Source organism: Triticum urartu, chromosome 1 (genome assembly GCF_003073215.2).
Source record: "Triticum urartu cultivar G1812 chromosome 1, Tu2.1, whole genome shotgun sequence".
NCBI lineage: Eukaryota > Viridiplantae > Streptophyta > Magnoliopsida > Poales > Poaceae > Triticum > Triticum urartu.
This window is the reverse complement of record NC_053022.1, coordinates 239,264,357-239,270,969: the sequence shown is the minus strand read 5'-3', so window position 1 is coordinate 239,270,969 and position 6,613 is coordinate 239,264,357.

The window sequence follows — 6,613 nt, the reverse complement described above, 5'->3', positions numbered from 1 at the left end:
ACTCGGTAGGATTTTCTTTTAAACTTAGGCGAAACGGATTCGCAGCTAAGCCCCCGAGTGGGAATCTTGCTCACCACTCGGCAGGATTTTCTTTTAAACTTAGGCGAAACGGATTCACAGCTAAGTCACCCACTGGGGGATTTTAGACGCAAATAAAAGCAACAACAATCGTCTAAGAGGACTGTAACGCTCTTGTCTTTGATAAGCAAATTACAAAGGTACTTCTTATTACATTTTATTCGAATGGGTACTTAAGTGTAAAAGGGGCGGAGAAACTCCGCATTCCAAGCCCATGGCTCGTCCTTCTTATGCTCGACATTGTAAAGCTGGTACGCCCCATTGTGGAGCACTTTGGTGACAATGAAGGGGCCTTCCCAAGCAGGAGCGAGTTTGTGTGGTTTTTGCTGATCCACTCGAAGAACCAAGTCTCCCTCTTGAAAGGCTGGACCTTTCACGTTTCTGGCGTTGAATCGACGCAAGTCTTGCTGATAAATGGTCGACCGAATCAAGGCCATCTCTCTTTCCTCCTCTAGGAGGTCGACTGTGTCCTGCCGAGCTTGCTCTGCTTCGTCTTCAGAGAAGAGCTCGACTCGTGGTGCATTATGAAGCAAGTCACTTGGTAGAACAGCTTCAGCTCCATAGACCAAGAAGAATGGAGTTCGACCAGTCGACCGATTGGGAGTTGTCCTCAATACCCGAAGAACTGATGGAAGTTCATCAACCCAGGCGCCTGCTGCATGCTTGAGGTCTCGTATCAGTCGGGGTTCAATCCTTTGAGAATCAGGTCATTTGCTCTCTCTGCTTGTCCATTCGACTGGGGATGGGCGACTGAAGCATAGTCGACTCACGTGCCTTGGGAGACGTAGAAGGCTCTGAACTCATGTGAATCGAAGTTCGATCCATTGTTAGTGATGATGTTGTGTGGAACTCCGTATTTGAACGGCAATTCTCTGATGAAGCTGGCGGTAGTACTAGCTTCTAGATTCTTGATAGGCTTGGCTTCAATCCACTTGGTAAACTTGTCGATTGCTACAAGCACGTGAGTGAAGCCGCTCCTACCAGTCCTCAGTGGTCCAACCATATCTAATCCCCAAACAGCAAAGGGCCAGACGAGTGGAATGGTCTTTATGGCTGATGCAGGTTTGTGGGACATATTGGAGTAAAACCGGCAGCCTTCACATCTGTCGACTATATCTTTCGCCATTTCATTTGCTCGTGGCCAATAAAATCTAGCTTGGTATGCTTTAGCCACGATGGTCCTAGAGGACGCATGGTGGCCATAGGTCCCTGAGTGGATGTCGTTGAGGATCGCTAGACCTTCTTCCGGGGTTATGCATTTTTGGCTGAATCCCGTTATACTTTCCCTGAACAGTTGTCCTCTTATCACAGTACAGGCTTTGGATCGACGGACGATCTGTTGAGACTCTTCTTCATCCTGTGGGAGTTCCCTCATAAGGATATATGCAATGTATGTCACTGTCCAGTCGGGAGTAATAACCAAAATATCCATGATTAGGTCAACCACGGCTGGAATCTCGACTTCAGTCGGATCGGTGGCACTCTTTGGCTGTGGGGGCTCTTCAATGAAGGGATCTTCTTGAACAGAGGGTGTATGAATATGCTCCAAGAACATATTACTAGGAATGGCTTCTCTCTTGGAGCCTATCTTTGCTAAATCATCGGCTTCTTGGTTTTTTAGTCGGGTATATGATGGAGCTCTAACCCCTCAAACTTCTTTTCCAACTTCTTCACTGCGTTAAAGTAGCCAGTCATGGCTGGGCTTCTAATGTCCCACTCTTTCATCACTTGATTGACTACCAAATCTGAGTCGCCATAGACCATGAGGCGACGGATGCCGAGTGAGATGGCCATACGTAACCCATACAAGAGTGCTTCATATTATGCTTCATTATTGGAGGAATCAAAGTGAATCCAGAGGACATATCTGAGCTTGTCTCCTCAAGGGGATACCAGTACCACCCCAGTACCGGAACCATTCAGCATCTTGGAACCATCAAAGAACATGGTCCAGTGCTCCGAGTGAACTTGAGTCGGCAGTTGCTGTTCGATCCACTCGGCAAGGAAATCCGCTATTGCTTGGGACTTGATAGCTTTCTTTGCTTCGAACTTGATATCTAAGGGAAGGAGTTCAATCGCCCACTTTGCCACTCGACCAGTTGCATTTCTGTTGTTCAGAATCTCTGATAATGGGGCGTCGCTGACGACTGTAATGGAGTGGTCAGAGAAGTAATGTGCATCCTTCTTCGTGGTCATATAAATCCCATAAACAAGCTTCTGATAATGTGGATATCTTTGCTTTGATGGAGTCAAAACTTCAGAAACATAGTATACTGGGCGCTGAACTTTTGAAGCTTTTCCTTCTTCTTCCCGCTCGACCGTAAGTATTGTACTGACGACTTGTCCAGTAGCTGCAATGTAAAGCAGTAAAGGCTCTTTGCTGATTGGAGCAGCAAGCACCGGCTGGGTGGAAAGCAGGGCTTTAAGCTCTGCAAATGCTGCATCAGGTTCAGGAGTCCACTCAAACTTATCTAACTTCTTCATCAGTCGGTAAAGAGGTAGTGCCTTTTCATCGAGGCGAGAAATGAATCGACTTAGGGCAGCCAAACAACCAATAAGCTTCTGGAAATCATGCACACGCGCAGGGCGTTTCACCCGGAGTATGGCACCCACTTTCGCTGGGTTAGCGTCGATCCCTCGTTCAGAAACGAGAAAACCGAGTAATTTTCCGCCTGGAACTCCAAACGTGCACTTTGATGGATTAAGCTTGATATCATACCTTCTGAGGTTAGCAAAGGTTTCAGCAAGGTCAGCCAGTAGGTCGGAACCTTTACGTGACTTGACCACAATGTCATCCATGTATGCTTCTACATTCCGACTGATCTGAGTGAGTAAACACTTCTGAATCATCCGCATGAATGTGGCTCCAGCGTTCTTCAAGCCGAATGGCATAGTGACATAACAGAAGCACCCAAATGGGGTGATGAAAGCTGTTTTTATCTCATCGGGTCCATACAGACGGATCTAATGATACCCGGAATAAGCATCCAAAAAGGACAAACGCTCACACCCCACAGTTGAGTCGACTATTTGGTCGATGCGAGGGAGAGGAAAGTGCTCTTTCTGGCAGGCCCGATTGATATGTTTGAAGTCAATGCACATGCGAAGTGAGTCGTCCTTCTTTGGGACCATGACAACATTAGCTAACCACTCGGAGTGATAAATCTCTCGGGTAAATTCAGCTGCTAGAAGCCGAGCCACTTCTTCACCGATTGCCTTTCTCTTCTGTACGGTGGGCCGTTGAAGATGTTCTTTTACTGGTTTCACTTTTGGGTCGACTCGCAAACGATGCTCAACCAGTCCCCTGGGAACACCTGGCATGTCAGAAGGTTTCCATGCAAAGATGTCCCAGTTCTCACGGAGGAACTGGATGAGCGCGTCTTCCTATTTGGAGTCGTGTGTTGATGAAATGTGAGTCGGGGCAGCATTGGGATCCATGGGGTGAATATGAATCGGCTTCGTTTCACCAGACGACTGGAATGCTGCATCTGTGGCAGGCTTCTTAGCTCGCAACAAATCACTCAGATCTGCATTTTTTTGATACTCTTGCAATTCCACTACTGCCATCTGTGCATCGGAGATCTTTGAGCCCTTCTAGAAGCACTCTTCTGGCTTCTTTCGATTACCAGTGATAGTGATCACCCCTTTAGGACCAAGCATCTTCAACTTAAGGTACACGTAACATGGTCGAGCCATAAAATGTGCATAAGCTGGCCTACCCAGAATGGCATGATAAGCACTCTCGAAGTCCATGACTTCGAATGTCAACTTTTCTTTGCGGTAATTCTTGGAATCACCGAAAACTACATCCAGGGCGATCTGGCCGAGTGACGCAGCCTTCTTGCCAGGAATAGCTCCATGGAAACTCATATTGCTTTCACTGAGTCTGGACATCGGAATGCCCATTCCTTTCAACGTCTCTGCATACAGTATATTCAGACCACTGCCACCATCCATCAGAACCTTAATCAATCGAGTGCCTTTGACTACTGGGTCGACCACCAGCGCTTGCCTCCCAGGGGTGGCTATGTGCGCTGGGTGTTCGAACTGGTCGAATGTAATGGTAGTCTGAGACCATTTCAAATAACTGGGTGTCACCGGAGCGACCATATTCACCTCTCTATTGATGACTTTTAGTCGACTCTTACTCTCAACATCAGCGAAAATCATCAGAGTGGAATTGACGTGGGGGTAACCATCATCGTCCTCTTCTTCATCCTCAACTTTGTCCGTTTCCTTCTCCTTTTCCTTGGGCTGTTTCTCTCGGAATTGCTGGATTAGGAGTCAACACTGTCGAGTGGTATGCTTCGGGTAAATGAGATTACCCTCTTCATCTTTCTTAGTGTGAATGTGGCATGGTAAGTCTAGCACATCATTTCCATCTTGATCTTTTACTTTCTTGTGGTTCCACAGTCCCTTGGGTTTCCCTTTGAACTTTCCTTGAGTCACGGCTAAGGCTTCTCCAGGAGCAGCTGGCTCGGCTTTACGCTTCTGCTTCCGACTAGAGTTCCCTCCTCCGGTTTCGTGGGCGACTGTTTTGTGCTTGCCACTCCGGAGTCGGTCTTCCTCTTCACCATTGGCATATTTGGTGGCAATCTCCATCATCCGAGTCAGAGTCATATCTCCTGTCCGACCAAATTTCAGATTCAATTCCCGATATTTAACGCCTTCTTTGAAGGCACAAATTGCTTGGTGGTCTGACACATTCTCCACCATATGGTTTAATGTGATCCACCTCTGGATATAATCTCTCAGAGTCTCATTCAGTTTCTGAACGCAACACTGTAATTCCGTCAGCCCTGCTGGCCGTTTGCAAGTACCTTCAAATGTTCTGACAAATACCCGGGCCAGATCTTCCCAATTATAAATACTACCAGGCGCTAACTGATTCAACCACGCTCTGGCCGAGCCCTCTAACATCAAAGGGAGATGCTTCATGGCAACTTCATCGTTGCCACCACCAATCTGTACAGCCACTCGGTAATCCTCAAGCCAAGTGTCAGGCTTGGACTCACCAGTGAACTTACCGACTCCAGTCACCAACCTGAAGTTGGGAGGAATCACTGCAGCCCTAATGGCTTTGCTGAAGCACTCTGGACCTGAGACATGCACTCTGCTGTTGGTTGGAAAATCTCTGTCGTGGCCTTCTCTGTGAGCTCGGTTTCTGTCGACCAGACCCTGAACGAGAATAGATCTCGCATCAAATCCCGGTTCGCTGGGGTCGACTGGAATCCTTTGCCCACCACTGTGAGGACGTCTGTCATCATGCTGCCGAGGCACGTATGACCCCACTCCTTGGGGGAGGCGTGGGCACTCGACGACGATCATCGTGATCGAGTCGATGATCATACTGCTCATGGTTTCTGTACTGATCTCGCCGGTCCCCACGTCCCTCACGCCTCGGGGGCGATCTCGGGCTGTGAGCCGACTGGACTGTGTCTACAACCACGGATCTGCTATGGATCCTATTCCGCGACTGAGATACTATTATATTCCGCTCCCCCGCTGCTTGGAGCAAAGCCCGGATTTGCACCAAACCTCGACCAGCTTCTGACTGGGAAGGTTGAATTGACTCCGCTATTTGGGCCGTAGCTGTGAGATTCTGGATCGGAGTTCGGTATACCTGAGTTGGAGGCGGAAAAAGTTGATGTTGACTGGACTCGGGGATACGCTGCCGAGCACGCTCGTCAAGTGCGCGCTGGAGGTTCTCCAGTCGAGTGCGCTCAGCCAAGTTGGCCAGGCGCGCCTCCTCCAAGGCCTGGGCCTCAGGGGTTTCTCCGACAATAGCAGTGTGAAGCACATCCATGTTCCGGCGGCGAAGTTCTTCCCTCCGCAATGAAGAGAGGGGTTCGGGGCGGTACTCTTCGTGAACACACGACGGATCGCCGCCACCATCGCCTCCGTCTTCACGGCTGAAGCCAGGAGGACTGCCTGGTCCATTGACCATCAAAACTTCTGCCGTGGGGTCGCTGCTGTCGCACTCGGATGTAGTTTCTACGGAGCCGGTCGACAGGTCGAACAGGTCATAGAGAGTTTCGTCGGGCTCGATTGCCGCGACTTGCGGGGTGGCCGACTGGCCAGCCACTGCATGCCTCACCCACCGCTGAAGCCTCGATCGACCAGAACGTTTGCTCCAGCGGGCTGTAGGGAGGGTGGTCAGCACAGGAGCAGACCGATACTGAGTCGAGGGCTGCCGTAGGAGGACGCCACGGACGCACGCGTGAAAGTGCGTTGCCCCGCGGACGGGGAGCGCCTCGACGTCGAGTGGTGCTTCTTGGAGCCAAGAGGAGTCGTCGGCGATGAATACGAGCGCGCCGAGACGGATCCCGCGGCCCTCGGCCAAACCTCCGCCTGAAACCATGTTGATGGGGATTGGAAAAATCGCAACTTCTCCAACAAGTCGCTAAGACACCTGCCCCAAGGTGGGCGCCAACTGTCGTGGTTCTAAGTCTGACAGTAGAATGGGGGTAGGAATGTAGAGGCAAGATCCTAGCTATGGAGGAGTTGTACACGCGAGTTTTACGAGTTTAGTCCC